The sequence below is a fragment of the Astatotilapia calliptera genome, chromosome 15 (genome assembly GCF_964374335.1).
Source record: "Astatotilapia calliptera chromosome 15, fAstCal68.1, whole genome shotgun sequence".
NCBI classification, from domain to species: Eukaryota; Metazoa; Chordata; class Actinopteri; order Cichliformes; family Cichlidae; genus Astatotilapia; species Astatotilapia calliptera.
In genome coordinates this window covers 41986908-42010433 of record NC_137436.1, presented here as the reverse complement: position 1 = coordinate 42010433, position 23526 = coordinate 41986908, and the positions used below count along the sequence as shown (strand labels likewise).

Here is a 23526-nt window from a genome sequence, read left to right as displayed (position 1 = left end):
CTCAGAAGCACATAAAAACTCAAAACACGTACAAAAGACAACAGAAGTGCTCCAGGATGCTAGGGGCAGTGTTGAACTTTTGTTACCTAGTGGCTACACAAGCCAGCAAGTACCAACAACCGGATTTGGTGTGTGGTAGTAAGAGGTAAATGAACATTTTTTTTATTTTTTATTATTTGACTATACATGAATGGTTGTGTATAAATACACAAACAGTACACATATGCTTTCATTTAAAGTGGGATCCCGTGGATGGGGTTAATAAGATGGGGGTGAGGAGAGGTAAAGAGGAGCAGGGAAAGGTTAGGTTTAGGGTCCAAATCCCACCCTGCACAGGGTCTACTGAGGTTAGGTTTAGGGCCCATTCCAGAGATAGGGGAGTACTCAGTCCAATTAGGTATTAGAGTGGTTAGGTTTAGAGCCGAAATTGAGGGTTAGGTGTGAATAAGAAACAGGCCACCAGCAAGCTGGTAGCCTGGCGTGCACGGGCCATCGATGGGGCCGGGTGGTGGTGTCCCTGCTCTGGTTCAAAAAATTACCCATTTCTAGGGTCTAGTGCACTTCATTAGGCCTTCGCGACGTTTCGGCGTAGTTTCGCGTTCTTCAGGTTGGCCCAGTGTGTTTCTGTCTGTTTGTGTTCTGTTCTGCCTCTCTTGGCTTTTATACTTTTAGTTGACTCCTCCTTCTTTTAGGTTTTCTATTTGTGTTTTTCAAATACTTGTTTGTCTTCATTGCTTTCTCTGTTTCTCTTATTTTTTCTTCGTTTCTTACTTGTTTTACTTCGTTGCTTTCTCTGTTTCTCTTGTTTGTCTCTTTGTCTTATTTGTTTTTCTTTCTTTATATTTCTCTTTGTTTTCATGGCACCCCCTGCTTGGTTTGACATCCCGTCCTTTGTTGTTTATGTTTCTTATCTTTCTTTCTGTTTGTTGACTTTCTTGTCTTTTCTGTTTTTCATTGTTTTTCCTAGGGACCCCCCTGGTTAGGGTTAGAATTTGAGAAAGGACTGGGGCCCCAGCAATGCTGGAAAGCCACAAGTGCACGGTCCTTCGCTGGTGCTGCCTTCCGTAGCGGACTTCTTGCCACTCGTCAGCCATGACGGGTGGTTTTTAATTATTTTTTAATTTGTAAATGTCTTTTAATGTAGATGAAATGTAAAAAAATGAATTGTTTTTTCAACTAAAAGTGAAACCCAAAAGGGGCTCAAAACAACTAAAAGAGAGCCCAAAAGGCTTAAAAATCCCTTAAAATAAAAACTGTCTGTTCGGCTGTTTCTTTTACATTTCTACTAAAAATTAAAAAAAAAAAAATAACTAAACAAGGTTTGTTTTTAACCAAAAAAGAAAACATCCAAAAGGGGCTCAAACAACTAAAAGAGAACACAAAGGCTTAAATAAATCCCTAAATACAAAAAAAAAACGTGTTTTCCGGTTCAAAAAAATTAAAACGTGCCTCAGGCAACGTTTCGACCTTAAGAGGTCTCCCTCAGGCCTGTGAGGCACGAAAGAAAACAAAATCAACAAAAATCCAAGCGCTCAAAACAATGGCTGGCTGCTGGAGATGTGCACTGTTCGGTCATCAAAAGCAGAATGAGCTCTCTCTCCTACCTGCGCTCCTTTTATATTCTCCGGTCTGTAATGCGTTTTATACAGTTCTTTTTTTTTTATTAATGTTGTTTCAGTGTCCCTGTCTTCTTATAAAATTAGGGTTTGACTCTGTATGTGTTCATCTATTTGTACTATGATGAATTATATGAATTGAAAAAAAATTATTTCATTATATTATTTACATTTATTTATTTATTAGTGTTAATGCTTATTTAATATTTGAGTATATAAATTAATATTTATTCCTTGACGTTATCATAATGAATTTACTGTTATTAGTGTAACCCTTTTACATGAGATTAATATATTTTAACATTTGTACTTTATAAAATTAATTAAGGAAAAAATATACCTTTTTAAAGAAGTCAAACTTAGAATTAGAGTTAGACATCAAGCCAATTTGGGTTATTAGGGGAAAGGTTAGGGTTAGGGAAAAGGATCATGGGTGGGGTTAGGGTAAGGGAAAGGGTTGGGGTTAGGGAAAGGTAGTGGGAGGAGATAGGAGGTAAAGGTGAAAAGGGGGAGGGGTTAGGGTTAGGAAAAGGACCCGGGTTGGGGATAAAGGGTTAGGATGATACAAAATTGGACCAGACTAGGGTAAATTCCAAATAGGGTTGGACAAACAATTTGGGATCCGGAGTTGGGTCAAAATAGAAACTGAATCAATTTTGCATATTTAAGCCAGATGGTTCTTTGGTACCTAACAAAAAAAATCCAATACTTTTCCTTCTTTTTACGTTCCCAATCCGTCCACTTCACATTTCTTTGCAAGCCAGCCATTCTCATCGCTTCTTCACCATGAATTGAAAAATGTTTAACCAAAGGAGTTTCTGTTGCCTTCTTGTTCTTCACATTGTATCGATGTTGCATCATACGTGTGGACAATGTATTCTTGGTTTCTCCAACATATTGAACACCACATTTTGAACAAAAAATGACATATACACAATTCTTCGAGTTGGTGCTGAAACCTTGCTCAACTTGAAACACTTTTTTCTCAACACTCTTGATGAACTTAAGTCTAACAAATTGGGATTCCAACACCTGTGGTTTCCGCAAAGTTAAAGATGGTAATCTAGCTTTAACCAAAAAATCCCGCAAGTTTTTATTCCGTCTATAGGCTGTGATAACCTTAGACGAAGGAACAAATTGCTGTATATCTGGAACCGTGTCAAAATTCGTTTTAAACTTCCCATTTAAAACCTTGGAAATACTCGAATAGGTTGTAATCAGTGGAATCAAATTCCGATCATCCAATGTTTTAGATTCCTTAAAGGTCTTGCATTCCCTAAGAAAGGACCTAGGGTAACCTCTGTTCCTCAAGGCCCTAAAAAGAGCCCTTACTGCTTCAAAAAACTCCACTCGTCTCGCGCAAATCCGATCGAACTGTAAAAGCTGTGCTTTCACAATTCCTCTAAAACAGTGTGTCGGATGGAAACTTTTCTTGTGGAGTAGTGCGTGCGTATCAGTTGTTTTAAAATGCACTTTAATATCTAACTTAAGTGTCTTTAAGAAATCCGGTCCTTTAAACACCGTGGTATCTAGGAAATCAATCTAGTTTTCCTCAAATTCCTTCTTCAAAGTAATTGATGGATCGTGTGTGTTGAGAATTTCCACAAAATTATCAAATTCCTCACGTGATTCCGTCCAGATACCCCAAATGTCATCTAAGTATCTGAGATAACATTTTGGTTTCGTCCCACATTTGGCTAATACTTCTTTCTCCCAATTGGCCAGGGTTAGGGTTAGGGGGTTAGGGGGTAATAGCCAGTAGTCGACCAAATAAAATGGAATAACTTGAAAAGTAAGTGTCGTAGAGGGATGAAAGTGGTGTCTACGGGGTTTTTTGGGGTCCTCCGGACACCCTGGTGAAGACCCCATGTCGATAGCACCAACGGTTCTGGACTTGGTTGAAATCGGTTAAAATTTGACCGAATAAAAAGTTCAAAGTTGCAGATAGGAGTGTCTGATCGGGCTAATTCCACCACCACTGTACTCAGCAGGCCCTGCTGGGTCGTTAGACACCCGACATGGCATTAGGGTTAGGGGGAGCTGGGGTTAGGGTTAGGTTTTGTGTAAGAGCAGGCCACCAGCAAGCTGGTAGCCTGAGATGCACGGGCCATCGATGTGGCCGGGTGGTGGTGTCCCTGCCCCTTTTTTATATAGGCAGGAAGGATGACAATTTCTTTATTTAATTTGTTTAATTTATTACTTAGAATAACAATTTAGAAAAATATACTTAATTGCTCGATGTTTAATTACTTGATGAGACTCAGAAGATAAATACCACTTTCCTTTCCTTTTTTTTTTAATGAATGCATTTATTGAAGAAGGACCACCAAAATCTTTGTTCTATTTGGTGTACATATTAAGAGTTGCTGGACTAACAGTTGGTTTGATTTGCTTCAGAGAATCCTCAAATTCTTTCATCTTAATGTTGCGCACCTCAGCAGCAGCTATAATACGGACTTGGTCTGGTCCCAACTCTCTTATTGGGCCAAGTGCAGCATCTCTGGCTAATGCTGTCAAATTGCTCCCTGAATATCCTGCAGTCACTTTTGCAAGACAGGACAGTTCGTTTTGGCTCAGTGGACTCCCGTGCTTTCCCAAAAGATTTTTCAGCAGCGTAAATCTTGTCTTCTCATCGGGTAAGGTCACATATACTCTTTTTGCAAAGCGCCTTAATATTGCTTCATCGAGCTCCTGGGGCCTGTTAGTTGCTCCAATTACAAGTACCCTGTCATCCCTTCCTGACTGCAACCCGTCAAACTCAATGAGGAACTCGGTTTTTAAATGGCGAGAGGCGTCATGCTCCCCCTCCCTCCTTTCATAGAGCAAGCTGTCCACTTCATCGATGAAGATTACTGAGGGCTGTAACTCTCTTGCAACCGCAAAGAGTGCTCGTACGAGCTTCTCGCCTTCTCCCACATATTTGGAGGTCAAACTAGCAGCACTAATGTTGAAGAATGTTGCATTAGACTCTGCAGCAACTGCTTTGGCGAGCATGGTCTTCCCATTTCCTGGTGGGCCAAATAAAAGCAAGCCACGTGCAGGAGCTCTCAGACCAGTAAAGAGATCAGGTCTTAAGGCAGGAAGGATGACAATTTCTTGAAGTGCTTGCTTTGCCAGATCCTGCCCTGCGATGTCATCAAATGACACAGTCGCTCCACTGCAGTGAACAGAAGAAATATTTTAAATGTGCAAAACTTTTTTTTTTTTTAAATTTCACCCAGGGAAAAATGTCTTGTTGATTGTGATGCTTCTGATACCTTTCTACAATTTCATTCATAACTAGAAAGGGCATTTTCTGAAGAAACTGCAGTGTGAATGCTTGAATCTGAATGTATGCACTGAAATGAATTAATTGCTGAATGTTAAGTTAAAAATTCTGAATGAGCTGGAAAATACAGAATTTTTAACCTGAAAACAAAAGTGCAGAACTTTTGAAAGTTGATGTTCACACAGAAGAAGTTGGAAAAAAGCTAAACATGTTTAAAATGTAAATAATAAAAAGATGAGTAATGACAAAAGAAAATTTAGAGTCAGAAAACATCTGAATGAATACTAAAAGTTCATATTCTTCTAATTGAAATGAACTTAAAAGATGAACAAACATTCTGGAGAAAATACAAACTTGTGTACTGTATAGAGATTTGTGAGTAAATTCAAATGAAAGCCTAAGGTGGTGACACAGTTTAACACATGCAAATAATCAAATAAACACAGTCCTTTTTGTGAACATGGATAAATAAGTATCAATAGTTTACAGCATTGTTCAGCCATGCCACTAAATGCTTTTTTACACATTGTTTTAACCTGGGCTCAGACACAAAGTCCCAAATTTAGTTAGTCCCTGACTTTGAGTTGTGGTTATGACTAATTATTATACACAAGGCTTTATCTATCTGAACTCTAAGGACACAAATATAAAAAAACTATACTTACCAGCTGATACCCCACACTACACACTAGGTGTGTCAGCAGAGGTGGGACCAAGTCATTGTTTTGCAAGTCTCAAGTAAGTCTCAAGTCTTTATCCTCAAGTCAAGTCTCAAGTAATGTCAGGCAAGTCAGAGTCAAGTCTCAAGTCACTGGTGTAAAAGTCCGAGTAAAGTCACAAGTCTGAAATTTTGAATTTCAAGTCCTTTCGAGTCTTAAAAAAAAAGAAAAAACGAAAAAAGAATGTTGCTGTTATGCTAAATGTAAATATTAGACCATGTAATTTTTAAATCTGTGTTTTTCTCAACACATGACAAAATAGTGAACTTAGAAAATATACACAAATTGTGAAATTGCACCTCTTTAAAATGCAGCTCAATTAAACCTAGCTCCTAGAATAATTTTCACCGACAGTTCTGAGATAAGCTGCATGTTATTCTTGGATGCGGTTGTAGGACCGGCTTTAAAATCGCATGACAAAAATATCATACATATTTAAAAAAACTGCATCACCTATGTAGCCTGGACAACATTTGCTAGTTAGATGAAGTCAGCTATCTCATTGTAGCATATTTATATGCATATTTATAATCATACGGTTCTTGGAGTGAGTGCATACACTCATGAAGTTTAGTAACTTCCGGTCACTGCAACAAGCCCAGGTACAGTTTACCGCCGGATGGGTACAGGACCTTGAAATGCACCGTGTAGAAAGTAAAGACCATCGTACCTATCATAAGTTTACCAGTCTCACAAATTGTCTTCATAAATACACATTCGTTAACCGTTTATTAATAGGACCTTTGAGCTCAAGGGTAATTAATTAGTAGTGGAAATAATTTCTGGTAGCATTACAGAAATGTAGCAGTGACAATAATACTGTATGCTGTAATCGCACTGGGCAGTTAGTGATACAAAACAACTGTTTTATCCTGTGAATAAAAGTATATGTATATGTAAGTATAATGTACCATAATAACAGAAGCGAAACGCAATATTGTGTCAGGACAATTCACTATTTATGCACAATAAACAAAGGAGCATAGCGCGAGAATTTCTGTTCAGCGCCAGACTTGCTTGTAACCTATATCACCAATTATGTTAAGAAAAATGACGCATTAACTACAACAGAAGACTGACCTTTGTGGGAATGCTTGGAGCAGACTAACCTGTGAGCTGGAGTGTTCTGGGACGTTATATTTGGTCTTTGAATGGCTGCAATCCAGGCCACCCGTCGCCTCTTTGTTACTTCGGAAACATGGCTCGAACAATTTACAGTGGGGCAAAAAAGTATTTAGTCAGCCACCGATTGTGCAAGTTCCCCCACCTAAAATGATGACAGAGGTCAGTAATTTGCACCAGAGGTACACTGCAACTGTGAGAGACAGAATGTGAAAAAAAAATCCATGAATCCACATGGTAGGATTTGTAAAGAATTTATTGGTAAATCAGGGTGGAAAATAAGTATTTGGTCAATAACAAAAATACAACTCAATACTTTGTAACATAACCTTTGTTGGCAATAACAGAGGTCAAACGTTTACTATAGGTCTTTACCAGGTTTGCACACACAGTAGCTGGTATTGTGGCCCATTCCTCCATGCAGATCTTCTCGAGAGCAGTGATGTTTTGGGGCTGTCGCCGAGCAACACGGACTTTCAACTCCCGCCACAGATTTTCTATGGGGTTGAGGTCTGGAGACTGGCTAGGCCACTCCAGGACTTCCAAATGCTTCTTACGGAGCCACTCCTTTGTTGCCCGGGCGGTGTGTTTTGGATCATTGTCATGTTGGAAGACCCAGCCTCGTTTCATCTTCAAAGTTCTCACTGATGGAAGGAGGTTTTGGCTCAAAATCTCACGATACATGGCCCCATTCATTCTGTCCTTAACACGGATCAGTCGTCCTGTCCCCTTGGCAGAAAAACAGCCCCATAGCATGATGTTTCCACCCCCATGCTTCACAGTAGGTATGGTGTTCTTGGGATGCAACTCAGTATTCTTCTTCCTCCAAACACGACGAGTTGAGTTTATACCAAAAAGTTCTACTTTGGTTTCATCTGACCACATGACATTCTCCCAATCCTCTGCTGTATCATCCATGTGCTCTCTGGCAAACTTCAGACGGGCCTGGACATGCACTGGCTTCAGCAGCGGAACACGTCTGGCACTGCGGGATTTGATTCCCTGCCGTTGTAGTGTGTTACTGATGGTGACCTTTGTTACTTTGGTCCCAGCTCTCTGCAGGTCATTCACCAGGTCCCCCCGTGTGGTTCTGGGATATTTGCTCACCGTTCTCATGATCATTTTGACCCCACGGGATGAGATCTTGCGTGGAGCCCCAGATCGAGGGAGATTATCAGTGGTCTTGTATGTTTTCTATTTTCTGATGATTGCTCCCACAGTTGATTTTTTCACACCAAGCTGCTTGCCTATTGTAGATTCACTCTTCCCAGTCTGGTGCAGGTCTACAATACTTTTCCTGGTGTCCTTCCAAAGCTCTTTGGTCTTGGCCATGGCGGAGTTTGGAGTCTGACTGTTTGAGGCTGTGGACAGGTGTCTTTTATACAGATGATGAGTTCAAACAGGTGCCATTCATACAGGTAACGAGTGGGGGACAGAAAAGCTTCTTACAGAAGACGTTACAGGTCTGTGAGAGCCAGAGATTTTCCTTGTTTGAGGTGACCAAATACTTATTTTCCACCCTAATTTACGAATAAATTCTTTACAAATCCTACCATGTGAATTCATGGATTTCACATTCTGTCTCTCACAGTTGAAGTGTACCTCTGGTGCAAATTACTGACCTCTGTCATCATTTTAAGTGGGGGAACTTGCACAATCAGTGGCTGACTAAATACTTTTTTGCCCCACTGTATCTTCAACGACGTAATCCGATAACAACCGATCTCTTTACCCGTCGGCTTCCCGTGGCTGTCATGCGACCGGTTATTGCAGTTAATAATACAACAGCTTCTTGACATTTTTGTGTTTCTTTTTATCGCTGTGTGACTGATTTCAATTGAAAGCCTGCGTGCGCTAGTACCTCTTGCCACGAGTTCCCAGAATTCTTTGCGGTTTTACCCCTGAATGACGTCACATTTTCAATCTCTATATAATATGCATGTTAAATTTTAGATTTGGGGTGAAATATCAAGTCTTTTCAAGTAAACCGGTTCAAGTCCAATTCACGTCCCAGGTCATTGGTGTAAAAGTCCAAGTCAAGTCACAAGTCTTAGAACATTTTTTCAAGTCAAGTCTAAAGTCATAAAATTAATGACTCGAGTCCAAGTCATGTGACTCGAGTCCACACCTCTGTGTGCGGGCAGGCGGAGAGGAGGATCCAAACGCAGGACTCAGACACTAACTTGAAACTTAAAAACCTCAGCTTTATTGCTGGTACGAAAACAAAACATGAAGTGAACATGGAATATGGAGAACCGAAACACACAGGCATAATCTGATGGTACGACGCGACACCGAGCATGGGAAAACACAGGGCTTATATACACAGGGTAGTAACGGGGGAATCGGCAACAGGAGGGAGACACAGCTGGGAGAGATCAGGGCTAATGAGACATGGGGAACAAAGCTGCACACACTAACATAAGACAAAGACTTTCACAATAAAACAGGAAACATGAATCACAACTCAGAGACATGGACTCAACACAGAGACAGAAAATGACACATGGAACTGAACTATACATGAAACCACAATTCCTAAAACATGGATAATAGAAACATGAAACTCTAATAATAATAATAATAATCCCCACAACCACAAGAGAACAAGAAAACAATCCATGATGCAAAATAAAACCAAAACATAATAAACTCAAAATACTGGGTCCAACGGACCCAGAACCGTGACAAGGTGTGCCATGTGACCTGAAACCTTGGTACAAAATCATCATAATCATTCTGTTAACACTGTTTTTTAACACTGTTTGTGTTGCTGTTCAGCAGTTTAAAATGTTTTAGATTGGATTACATGGAATGAATTTGAATTTTCTTGGGGGTTTTGTGTGTGTTTCGTTCTCAGCAGATTTTGAATTCCAGTTACCACATTTCTGGTCATATGACATCTCGAGTGCCCACTTAAAAAAAATCCCCACAGTTAATTCAACATTAAAACAAAATAAAAATATGTTAAATAAATAAAGGTTTGCTCTGTGATGAAATATTAAATAAGCATACATTGTACAGAGCACTAACAATGAAAACAATCCTTTAGCCTGTTGATCAGAGAGAGGCAGTCATTATGTCCATTTAAAACCTGTAATCACAGAGCACAACGTTTCTGTGAAACTATGAAGTCCCATATGATCCTCATCATGTCCAGTGACTTCAGAGTGGATCCTCCCTGTCATCCGGCCAGTGTTTGATGTGTGGCAAGCAGTACAGAAGCAGGATAGCTGAGGACTTTAAAAGAAGAGCAGAAAACGGGAACATATATAGTTGTAAATGTAAATATCAGTGATACTTGTCTTGTCAAAGGGAATAAAATAATGAAAATGTCAACTTACACACTCATTTAGGGAGGATCTTGACACTGCACAGAGGCACAATCAGTCTGACAATGATGGTGATCTCCAGGGATGTTTTCCTGCAGCAACATTCCTGCCAACTGGCCATATGATCCAGAGTAGTTGGTTTGTAATGAACAGAAAGGTGTATATGTTAGGTAGTGTGCACTCAGAGCTGGTCCTAAGAAACAAACACATCCTGTAATAAACTGAATACCTGTAGTAGTGCTGCTGCAAATATAAAGCCCTTCTATCATGTGTGGTTTCAAAGAAGGTGTTTTGGAGGCTCAGTCACAGAAACTGTGCAGTCTGTTCAGTCCTGAGTGTCTCAGCTCTGAAGGGGATGGATCACAGAGGGAAACACCTGAGTACAGACATTACAATACACTCTAACACTCCTAAGGTCAAGTGAAAACACAATTTAAACACTTTACAAAGAATGAATACATGTTTTCATGGAAATTATGTCATTAACCCTTTTTGTTGTGAGTAAATCTCACCGACTGCTTGTGGGACAAGCTAGAAGGAAGACTAATCTCTCCTGTGCTCCAGATGTGAAGTCTCACGCTCTGATCGTACGGCGATGAAGATGGTGATGATGAAGCCTCTCTGATCTGTGGCATTACAGTTTCTGGCTGCTATGTGCTTCACACTGTTGGATTTTACATGTGAAGCTTGGAGAAGACACAGGAAGACTGTGTCTCTCTTAACAAAAAAAAAAAAAAAAAAAAGGAAACCTAACACCCCCCCCCAAACTCCCCAACCTCACACCATCCAATGTCTATACAAAAGTAGGGTATCGGCTGGTAACAGAAAGCAAGTGTTATATATGTACTACATATGTAACACTGCTGAAACATTTCTGGCCAGAAATGTGCTGTTATCAACCCAGACCCACCCTGATGATTGCACTGGCCAAAACATGATAAAAGCTCATAAAAATATATGTTTCATAGAAAAATTTGTCCAAAAATATAATCGTATACTTTTGAAAAAGATTAAAGTTTATAACAAACCAAAATAATAAAATTTTTGTAAATAGTATTTCAAAATAGAGGCACACATAAAGTGGCTTAACTGTCATTATTGCTGTAATTAGGTTTGTTTGTTTGTTTGTTTGTTTTTTTAAAAAGCAACCTTTAGTCATTGTTGTTCTCTCAGAAACAATGAAGAAGCTGTTGAACATTTATTTGTTGTGTGGGCAATCCTCTGGTCCACCCTCCCTCCCTCCCAGCCACAGTGAGACTGGGGCAGCCTGGCAGGATGTTGAAGCCTGGCTGCAGAGAGGATATGCCTACACTGTTCATTTTAAACTGCTATATTTGATTTTTCTGACATTTATAGGTTACTATTAGTGAATTTTGGATTTTCTGTAATAAATAAAATTGTCATCTTTTACTGATATCATTACTTAATTCATGTAATTGTATTGTAAATGTAAACAATTCAAACATTATACTGCAATGCAGGGCGTTTTTTTCTTAAGTCAACTTTTAAATATTGTTCTACTTTCTATTCAAAGATCTAGATCATGAATCATCATGAATCATGAGGTCTGACCCAAGACTTTGTGGACTGGTGCCAGCTGAACTACCTCCAGATCAACGCCAGTAAAACCAAGGAACTGGTGGTAGACTTCCGCAGGCACAAGCATTCTCCACTGCAACCACTGAACATCCAAGGTATGGACATTGAGGCTGTGGACAGCTACAGGTACCTTGGTGTTCATCTGAACAGCAGACTGGACTGGACTCATAACTCAGACGCCCTCTACAGGAAAGGGCAGAGCAGGCTGTACCTGCTGCGGAGACTCAGGTCATTTGGAGTGGAGGGCCCACTCCTGAAGACCTTCTATGACTCTGTTGTGGCTTCTGCTATCTTTTATGGTGTGGTCTGCTGGGGCGGCAGCATCTCTGCTGGGGACAGGAAGAGACTGAACAGGCTGATCCGAAGGGCCAGCTCTGTTCTAGGATGCCCTCTGGACCCAGTGGAGGTGGTGAGTGACAGGAGAACGGCGGCTAAGCTGTCATCCCTGTTGGACAACATCTCCCACCCCATGCAGCAGACTGGGACAGCACTGAGCAGCTCCTTCAGTGGGAGACTGCGGCACCCACGGTGTGGGACGGAGAGATTTCGCAGGTCTTTCCTCCCCACTGCTGTCAGACTCCATAATAAAGACTTTAACTGATCAAGCACACACATCCATACATATGCAATAATGCTAAGTGCAATAATCCTTTCTGTCATCGTTGTATTTTTACTCAGTTGTATATAGTATTTGTATTTGTATTCTATTTTTATCTTATTGTATATTTATTTTATTTTATTCTACTGTATATAGTATTTTATTTTATTCTATTCTGTACAGTTGTGTACTGTATTTATTCTTATTGTATTCTAATTTTTGCCTCATAACTTTTGCACTGTCCACTTCCTGCTGTGACAAAACAAATTTCCCACATGTGGGACTAATAAAGGTTATCTTATCTTATCTTATCTTATCTTATCTTATCACAGGACAATACACAGTATACAGGGTCATTGTAACTATGGTAGGTCTTCATTACTCCAGAATGGAGACATCGCTCTGGCTGAGAAATGAAAATTAGGTCAAGCAGTGTGTTCTTCTCAGTGGTAGGGGCAGTGATGACCTGTGCGTATCCCCTAGACTCAAACAGTTCCAGGATTGGTTTGTTTGCACTGGATAAAACATTCTCATTAAAATCACCACAAACTATGATGGGATGACAGTCCATGATCTCTAATGAGTCTAATAGGCTTACCAGGTTTTTCAGGAATGGCCTCAGAGTGTAGTCTGGAGGTCTGTACACAACTGCAATCAGAGCACTGACTGGTGCTTCAACCTTTAAAGCCAGAAATTCAAGGTCAGTTACATTATGGATGTACTGTTTTTCATGCACTTGAATGTCACTTTTCACATAAACAGCAACTCCACCACCACTTCTGTTTGCCATCTGGGGAAAGTTTGTGTAGGACAGGTGTCTGTTGCATTTGAACAAATTGTAATTTTTCAAGTGGAGACTCTGCGACAAAAGAGCCCCGCAGGTGTGTTTCTGTTAGGCACAAAACATCTGCTAGACACAATTCATGGTGACTCTTGATGTCATTAATGTGAGCTGGCAGTCCCTCTGTATTATGATGAACAATGGTGAAAACGTCTGACCTGCTCAGTGTTTGTCTCACGTGTAGAAGAGGCATCATGTCATCAAGGTTGGCTTGTCTCATGTTCTCAAGCGCTGCAGTGATTTCTGGGTTGGTGAATATTTTTTTCTCCTCCATATCAAGAAGATACAGTCCACTGAGAGACGTCACTCTACTGACAGCTACGTAGGCCATGCCGGGCTCAAAAATGCTCTTAAGAGAGACAACAGCTGATGTAGTTGTCATACCCTGTACCTTATGTATTATACATGCAAAGGCCAGCTTCACTGGGAACTGTCTTCGTACCACTCCTTTCTGCTTCAGATTCTCCTCTGCTCTCTCAATGTACACCATGTCGTCTGCTGGTGTGCGGTTATTCTTTCCAGATGTCTCATTATCCATTTTAAGTACAAGCTTGATGATGTGTTGGTCGTTTTCAGAGTGAACTACTCTAAGTAGTATTCCAAAAGCTCCATTAACCAAACCATTTTGTATGTCAATGTTTCTGGTGAGCATGACACGAGCTCCTTCTGCAACTTTCAGTGTGTCTGGTAACTTGTTTTTACCTCCTTTGAATGGTCTGTCTTGAAGTGCCATTCTGCCAGTTCTAGGATCTTTTCTAAAATCATCTGCATGGATGTCAATGATACGAGTATGGAGCAGAGCCAGTGTTGAAGAGTTGTGTGCATCCACTTCTTTATTAGTTGCAAAAATGTGCAACGCATCAGTCGGACAAAGGGCTGGTTCAGTTATGGCCTGTGACAACAAATTTCTATCTGCTTCACAAAGCTCATCCAACTTTCCTTTCACACGAATTCTGTTCAGCATCTCAGCAAAGACAACATCATCTTTCTGACGCATAATCTCGGTCAGAGTGATCATTTGAAAATGCTCCCGCCACAGGTCGATCTCGGACGGGTCGTGCACACAGAGAGGTTTAGACTGTCGCACTGGGGGTAGCTGATAGAAGTCTCCGACAGCAATAACTGACATGCCTCCAAAGGGTCTCCGAGTCCCTTTGATCTGTTTGAGTCTTGCATCTACATATGCAAAGAGATGTCTTGACACCATAGACACTTCGTCAATGACGATTATTTCAGCATTCAAAAGTTCTGATCTGACTTCATCCAGCTGATTGCCAAGTCCCTGAATTGGAGGTTTTAAGCTTCTAGGCAGCTTGAGAAGAGAATGCAGTGTTGTTCCAGAAATGTTAAAAGCTGCAGTCCCAGTGAAAGCAGTTAACAGGACAGTGGGTCTTGATATGTCAACGTCGTCTGCATATCTGGGCACTTTGCTCAGTATCTTAGATGTTTCTGAGTAGATGCATTTGATAAGATGTGATTTTCCTGTTCCAGCACCACCATTAATATAAAAGAAAAACTGCTCTGGATTTAGAGCACAGACTCTTTTAATGCACCAGTCTCTAACTGCATAAAATATGCAGGCTTGCTTCTTGTTCAGATTCTGAAACATCTGACGTAACAATGTGGGATCAATAGCAGGGGGTTCCCTGATGGCTCTGACTTCTGTTGAAGCATCAGCCTGACTGCTGTAGTCGGTCACATCTTCCTGTTCATTTTCATTGTCTCGCTCTCTTTCTTGTTCAACAAGTGGCAACCTTACGAGATCTGATTCAGGTGCCAGATTACACCATTCGTCAGTCACACCTCTGTTCTGCTCATATTCCTCAACAGCGCTCTCGATCTCCTCACCGTTTTTCTCATATTTCTCTCTGTTTCTTTTGACAATGTGTTGCACGTACTCAAGACGGTCAGTATCTGGTAGCTGTACACAGCCAGCACCATAGAAAGCCTGATAGGTTGGCAAAGATGGTGTTTTCAGTTCGTGGTCTGAACGATGAGGAAGGTACAGTTTAAGCAGTCTTCCGTAATATTGCTCTGGATGTTTTTCTTGTGAGCACTGGTGAAATCTGATGATAGCAGGCTTATCGTTTTTGCGCCTTTGCACAACTCCCATCTCATTGAGAAGAGGCAAAACATCTTTACCTTTTTTCTGTTGGCCATAGACAATCCTGCAAGTAGCAGCAAAGTCTGCCATGCACATCTCCTCATACTCTGGTGTTTCAGGTCTGGCTTTGTATTTGTCATTCAAAGATGTCATCCAAACATTGGAAGACTCAGGTGTTGCGTTTTCCAGAACTGACAGGGGACGACTCATTTTCACAGGATTATCATCAGTTGGAATGAATATTACAGCACGTGAGCATTGCTTCATGTGAAGACCACATGCACGAGCAACACACTCCTGTGCACTGATTTCTCGCTTCTTTGAATATGCCTGCATGACGGCTCTCATTTCATCGCACTCATTTACACTGTCCTTATGGGAGTTCTCAATGACAGTTTTCAGGTACTCAGATAGCCCGCCCTCTTTTTTTGATATATATTTCATTAAATAATTTGCAGCACCAAAAGCATCTAAAACAAAGCTTATGTCGATATTACTGTTCCAGGCTTCAAGCAGATGTGGATTATAGCCATTTATCCAAGAGTCTTTTGGATCATGCTTTAGTATGATCGTACTCCTTGTGTTCATTTTATTCAGGTATCGCTCATATTCTGCATGTGTCAACTTGCATCTTCCCAAGAGCTGCTCTAAACTCATGGAAGCAGTTTCAGGTTCATTCAGCAGCTGGTTCAGTAGTCTGAGCTTGTTCTTTGCTATTTCTACTTCCAGTGCATCATCCTCACTGGGTCTTGTGATCATTGTCTCATTGCAGGGTGGTTTGGGAAAACCAAAACGGCACCCGGAGCTTAAACTCCTAGAGCACGTCTTTGTGTGGTTCTTACTGTGTTTTTGCACTTCTGTTACTTTTTTGTACAGTTCAGGTTGTTTATGTGGATCAGGCAGCTGAGCTGTGATGTATTTGTTTATAAAATCAACAACAGTTTGCTCATCATCCTCCTCAAACACAGGAGCACCTTCTACCCACAGGAGGCAGTGTATGTGTGGGCTTCCTCTGTGCTGAAACTCAACTCTGTAAAAGTAGTCAATGACTTTGCCAAGTGGCTCTGCAGGAGATAAGAGTAAATCTCTGAATAATGCTTCAACTCTCTTGTCAAACATGCGCAGGATTGCTTCTCAGGATGTCACACTTTGCCGACCAGTCGAGTCCTTCAAAATTCACTTGTTCACCTTGCTGCCTTGTTATTGCCTCAATCACTTCAGGCCTGCGCATTTCAGCGGCCGAAAATGTGCAAAAGAACGTGGGAGTTCCCAACTGTCTGATCATGGCAAAAAGATCTCTTGTGGTTTTCTCCCAATAGGCTGGGGTTCCTCTCAGAGGTTGCATGAATCTCACTGCGTCTTTATTTCGCACCAGTTTCTCCACCTCATGTTTATCTTGTAACATGCCTGAGGTTATTTTTCTCCCATCTCTGGTCAGAGGCTTTGCCTTCCTTAACTGTATTGTCATGCTGGATGTAGCCAAGTGTATTTCAGTCACAAACTGTGCAAAGAACAAATAGTTTGTGTCTTTGGCAAAACGATCATCAATGCAGAAAAGTCTTGATTTGAAATACCCACTGGGGGATACTTTGATCAACCTTCTTTCATCAAGTGTGTTTTGACCTGTAGGAAACTGCACAGGGAAGGCCATGGCCTCCAGTTTAGGTGTTTTGAAAAAACTTATTGGATTGTTTCTCTCTGCAGGAGCAACAGAGTAGATTCCTTCACTGAAACATAATATCTCCTCAGCCACATCAGGGGGCTGCAAACAGGACTCGAGTGCAAAACCACCATTAGTCAGTCCATCTTCTTGCTCTGAATCATCTCTCATCTGTTCACGTGATTGTTCACCATCACAGGGTAACATGTCAATGTCCTGTTCATTTTTATTTTGTGCTTCACTCAGTGCATTTTTCTCACAGCTGTCAATTTCCATTAAATCAGCCTCATCATAATCGTCCTCATTCATGTTTTCATCATCATCATCATCTTCATCAGGAAGTGTTGGGTCACATAGCTCAGCATCATCTCTGATGCTCACATCCTTATACTGTGGATGAATCTGCTTGAGTTTATGCAGTGCTTGCACAAGTTTAGACCAGCTTACAGTCTGAAACAGCTGATGACCTTTGTAAGACAAGCATCTCTTCAGTTTTACTCTCATCACCTGAGAATTAATTCTCAATCGAGGTAGTGCTTCAACAGTTTCCTGCACCTCTGATGGGACACAGACCACATTTCCTCTAATTGCTCTCTGTCTGCCTTTGGGAAGAGGAATGATCTTGGCAAATGGTATGCACTTGGCTATGAGATGTCTCTCCAGTATGTTGAGATCAGACAGTTCAGGTGGAATATCAGCAAGATCCAGTTTATTGGCAACAGCAAGTGCTGGCATGAATCCATTTTTAAGATGATCGTGGCAGGTGTGACAAATCCACTCTCTCTTTCTCTCATCAGGCACATTGCACTGCTCATTTCTGCAGTTTTCATCACAAAGATGAACAAACCTTCCTGTCAAACATGTTGCAACCACACGTGGGTTTTTGACATACTTTGACCTTGTGCGGGGTCGCACTTGGTTTGGAAATGAAGCCTTAAAACATACAGTACATGGCTATGATGGTTCAGCTTTGATTTGTGATTTTAACACAGATATGGCCTCGTTGATCACACTGTTGTCACTCTCTTGGGTTTGTCTGTTCACCCATCTGTATTTCCTTTTTATTTTCATTGCACATCTCATGTTGTGCATAATCCTGAATGCAAGATTACTTTGATACCTGTCTCGCATTAGTTGTTTCATTAGTTGTTTGTGTCTTACTCTGAATGGGTCGTCACGTGCATAACGCTGAGTCACTCGAGATCTCTGTCTCTCTCTGAATTCAGGGTTTTCTTGATACCTTTTAGTTATATATATTTTTTTGTTTTTGTCTAAATTCAGCATTGTCACAGTAGCGTCTTTTAATATATTGTTGTTGTTTTTGTCTAACTTCAGGATTGGTTTATATGCCTCGCTTGTGCAAGATTTTTTCTTTTTTTTGTACTCTTTATTTGAAGCATACTTTAGTTGTTCTTTCCTTTTTTGGTTTTCTTTTCTCTGATTTCTGGGTTTCTCTGATGCCATTAATCTTCTTTTCATTTTGTGCCTTTGTTGTTGATTAACTTTTTTCAGTTTTTGTAAAACTATATCAGAAAGATCACAGGCAGCAACATTTTTTATGGCAGCATTTGATTGACATGAAAAAGCATCCCTTGATGGAAGGAAACTTAATTCACTGCATAATTCTTCAGTTGGTATATTAGGAGGTTCATTCTGATCTTCATATGATGTGAACTGAGTCATGTGGACTTCTTTTTGTTTCACCAGTGGCGTACAAATGGACATTTGACAAAATATGTTTTCAGTCAGACCAGTGGTTGTGTTTCTCCTTGGAGTAGAGGGGTTTGCTTCATCAACAGTTGTATCAGAGTCAGTAGGTGCCACAGCAGTGGCAGTTGTTTGTCTGCAGACTGTGTCTGTGATAGTATCATTTAGGTTGACTGTGCTCATACTGTAGAACTGCACAGGCTTCAGTTCATAGTTACAAGAGGGTGATATCTCCATCATTTCATAAGAATCTTGTAGCCTCTTAATCATGTCACTCAGGAGTGTGAATTTCAGCATCACTGCTGAATCACGATTACGTGACTGTAGTAGTAGAGGAAGACCACTGGGTGTTCTGGAGTGTGGATCAAAGAAACCATATTTGCCTGATGTGGATCTGAACGCTGCGATACACAATCCACTCATAATCAATAAGGCATACTGCACATCTGACAACAGGCAGCTCAGTCCTGCTTCTAAGCTGAGAAAGGTATCTACTGCCTCCTCTGGAGGTTCTTCAGATGTCCCATACCGGGAAAGCTGTGTCATGTTGACATGATACATAGACCTGCGAGCATCAACTTTGTCTGGCAGCTCGTCGGTTGCCAAATGAATATTTTTAGGAAATCTTTTCTTGGCCTCTTTGTACATCACATTACCTTTATCCAAGACCAGATTAAGGTCAGCTGTAGTCATGTTTTCATTCTCATGAAGGAATGCAAGAAATGTGAGTGAGTTACATGTGCACTGCTTGTTTCTGGAGTCTCCATATTTAGGATGTGCCTGGCTGTGAGATGCACAGACATGTGTAACAGAGGGCTGGTTTTCAAGGTTCACTCTTTCTGCATGAGATGGCCATATTATACCGTTCACGGTAATACCGGTATAATGTTAGGCAACGATAGGAAAATGAAATGTCGCGATAGAATATGAGTAAAACGCGCATGCGCAGTGCCTTTGTTTTCATACGCACATGGCCGATTGTTGAGTGAAACAGATGAACCAGAATTGGTTTGTAAAAATGGTGCAACTTCAGTGATGTGGAACCTCGTTTGGTGTTTGTCCGTCAGATACACGACAAAGCACATTTTTTTGCAGAACATGCATGCGGCCGTCGTTATTGTCGTATTTGTCGGACTAAGATGCTCTTAAATCTGGGAGTAATCTGGGTCCTAAACTCCGTGTGCTTCTGGTCAAACGAACACTGCAGCATCACTGAGAGTTAAAAACTGTCTAAATTCTTTCATCTTTAATAAAACGATAAGCATTGCTGCTTTACCAGGTGTAACTATGAAGTTTAACTTCCAGGCATCCATGAAAACAAAATTTATTACATTTAACGGAGTTAGCAGGAAGCTAGCGGAAGTTAGCTCGCTAGTTTCGCTAGCTACCTAAGCATGATATTGCATGTTCTGACTGAAAGATTTCTGAAAAAAATCAAACGTACAGCTCTGCTATCACTTCCAACATAAATGAAGACAGGAAACTAAACAGCAGTGACGTTTGTAGGGTTACTGAAGTTGGGCTAGCTGGTATATAATGATGTGCTACGTGATCGCTAGCGACACAGCTATGTTAGCATAACATAAACAGTGAAGCTGGAGGACGAACACTAACACTTTTCCACTTATAAAAGTTAACGTGAAGGTTCCTCATGGTTAGAGACAAATGCAATCGCATGGCAGGATGCTGTAAACGGACCAAACTTCAGTCAGGAGAACAACTGAGATAATCCATCCACAATACGAGGTTAGTCATTAATATACTGCAACAACATGGGAATAGAGCAGCTGCCAGAGAATTCAACATTAATGAATCAATGGTACAGAAGTGGATGAAGCAAGAAGAATGAGTTTAATAAAGTTTAATTTATCTGACTGCTTTGTTTCGCTTAATGTGCCTTATAATCCCGTGCACCTTATGGTCCAAAAAATACGTACTGCACACTGCAGTTTAATGTTGCAAAGCACCTCTTTTTTAACTTCAGTGGATATTATACATGGTTATGCTCAGGATATGTCAGCCCATTTCTACTGGAAATGCCTTTTGGTTAAACTTTCAGCAAGGAATTTGCATTTGCACCGTTACATTTTTATAAAGCTTTAATGTACATAAAAACCAGCTTCTTGTTTAAGTGAAAATAAATGGAAGGTTGTCTTTTTGCGCTAGTAATGTTGTGGAGTTCTATTTTGTCTCGCATCAATTATATCGTCAGTTATATCGTTATCGCAAATTTTCAAATATATATCGTGATAAATATTTTTGGCCATATCGCCCTGCTCTAGTCCTGCCACATCACTGTGACGGCCTCACACTGAAGCTCATGGAACTCATGGAAGCTCATCAAACTTCTTCCAGCGTTGTTTTGCAGCTTGTGACTTTTTCTGCTTCCTTGGCATTTTCACACACTTGCAAGTGTTTCTTAGTCTTTAGAAAATATGTTCACAAGATAAGAGTGGCACACACCAGGAGATGTTGTCTTTGTTTTTATTTGTCTGAAACAGTTGTCTTTCGTTTGACAGTTTGTTCTTCAGTTGAGAGAATATTATGCACTCTCTTTATAGGCTTGGCACAACTTAGCAGCAAGCCCAGAATGAAAAACAGGTAGAGAGAAAATTTAGAAGAGAGAACAGACAGAGCAGGAGAGACACGGCTTTAAATCAAACCGCAATAAGATTCTTAGTTTGGCACAATTTCGCACAAACCACAGGGTGAAATACAGATGGAAAGAAGGCAGAGAGAACAGGTGGAGAAGGACAGAGGATAGAGGGGTTGGGATATGAGAGAGAAGACTGGAAATCTGGTCCTTGTTCTTCTTCTGCACACTGTGAACAAAAAAGAAGAAAAAATAATAATTGTATTAAAATGAAATCACATGGTAATTGTTTGAACTAATTGTGACTACTAAAACAAATATTCAAGCTAAACTGTTGTTGGCTGCCATGTGCAAAAAGTTGCATAATTGGGCACTTTTTAAAAGAATAAATATTTAATTAAATTCAGCAATAATATTTTTAAATACAAATATGATTAACTAATCACATGTAGTGTGACTACAAAAATGTACGAAAAAAATATTTTAGCCCAATTATTAAGCTGCACTTATGTGTATTTATTATAAAATTGTGTTTAAAATGTTTAGCACAAAGTTTGAACCCATCAAAGCTTATATTAGTCAGATTATTTTTTTATTTTGGTCTACTTCTCTTACAGTATGTGCACACCTACCAGGCAAAGCACAGGTGTCAGTCAAGTTCCTGAAAGTGTAAGACGAGAAATTATATGTTAGTTGTCTGTACAGTGTTATCAGACTAACAGAAATACAAAGCCCACACGACATGATACACTGAACTCATAGTCAGCAGGTTATAGAATAATACAGCACACCAAATAAAAGAATAAAAAATAAAAATAGAATAAAACAGACACAGCAGCAATTTTATAATTCAAACTAATTACCTGAAGTATTTCCACTTATGTAAGGCTACTGTTAGACTGTTACTAGCCTTAGCATTGCTGCTAGCGCTAGCATTCCGGCTAGCATTAGCACTTCAGTTAGTGTTAGCGATGCAGCTAGCGTTAGCTTTGCAGCTAGCATTAGCAATGCTGCTAGCGCTTGCACTCTTATTACTGTTAAAACTGAGCCACAATGGCAATAATAAAGCTCTCACTCACTGACCGCCAAGATATATCACAGGAATATTCTTTTTGTCAGTTAACAACTGCTAAGGCTAGTGTTAGCACTATAGCTAGCATTAGCATTGTTGCTAGCATTGGCATTGAAGCTAGCGTTAGCACTGCTGGTAACAGCAAAACATCATAAACGTATATAAATGATAGCGAAGGTTATTCTTCTGATTAATTAGTGTGAATGTTTTTCAAGCATTCACACTAATTAAGTTGGCCAGTTTACTGTCCACATTCTTGAAGTTTTTCATATCCCTCTTCGGGGGCTGTTTCACAGCTGCCGGTCTTCCATTCTGAGTTTTTCCCACCCGAGCGGTTGTCTTAGCAGGAATAAGATTGTCCCAGAAAGCATTACACATTAGAAAGGTAGCTTCAAATGGCATGTGCCTGCACTATTAAATAACCAAAAAAACCCACAAACCTTTGCATCAGTTAGTCTTAATGAAGGTCTTACATAAGTGGAGGGTCTGATGGTGGTGGAAACACCTGCGGGTTGACTTTTAGGAGCTGACTTTGGCTGTGGAAGAGCATGACGTGATGTCCCTTGGGGGTCATTTCTCCTTTTAGAGACTAGTGTCGTCTCTAAAAGGGTAAGCCTGTCTTTTGCCATGGTGAGGTTGGTGACCATTTTATCCTGAAGTCTCTTTGCTCGGTCATACTGCTCTCTATGCCCAGTGAGCTCTATTGCAATACCCCTTTCAAGCTCAGAAATCCCTTTCTTGTACCACTGCACAACCTCCTTCGTCTCACCTGTGTCGTCCTCGTCGATCTTCAGTGCCTTGGATATATACTCAAACGCGTGCTTGTGGATGTTTTTTATAACTTCAGCGCTGTCTTTGGGCTTACTTGCGTTTGTTTTGGTCGACATTACTCTCGCGCTACTTCCCCCCTGTTCTCAGTCATAACACGGTAAGCTAGTCATAAACGAAAACGTTTAGGCTTTAAATCGCATTTAAAGGTGATGCAGTCCTCTTTCTTTGGGACAAAACACAACGCTTTAGCTTCATAGAATAAAAATTCTGGCGCTTCGTGACAACAGGGTTAGGGTAGGGTAGGGTTAGGGGGTTACGGTTAAGGGTTAGGATTAGGGGGTAATAGCCAGTAGCCGACCGTAACAAATTGGAATAACTCGAAAAGTAAGTGTCGTAGAGGGATGAAGGTGGTGTCTATGGGGGTTTTTGGGGTCCTCTGGACACCTTGGTGAAGACCCCATGTCGATACCATCAACAGTTCTGGACTTAGGCCCAATCGGTCAAATTCTGACCGTAACAATAGT

At 40.6% G+C, this 23526-nt stretch overlaps 1 pseudogene across 1 annotated transcript; it reads right to left on the bottom strand.

Annotated features, from left to right (window-relative positions):
• Positions 1-1482: 1482 nt before the first annotated feature.
• Positions 1483-23133, bottom strand: LOC113006977 (spastin-like; annotated as a pseudogene). The gene is made up of 5 exons (XR_013901946.1): positions 22672-23133; positions 22456-22570; positions 4874-4895; positions 3867-4773; positions 1483-1488 (listed from the first exon to the last, which is right to left on the bottom strand). The product of XR_013901946.1 is annotated as a spastin-like (transcript).
• Positions 23134-23526: the final 393 nt, after the last annotated feature.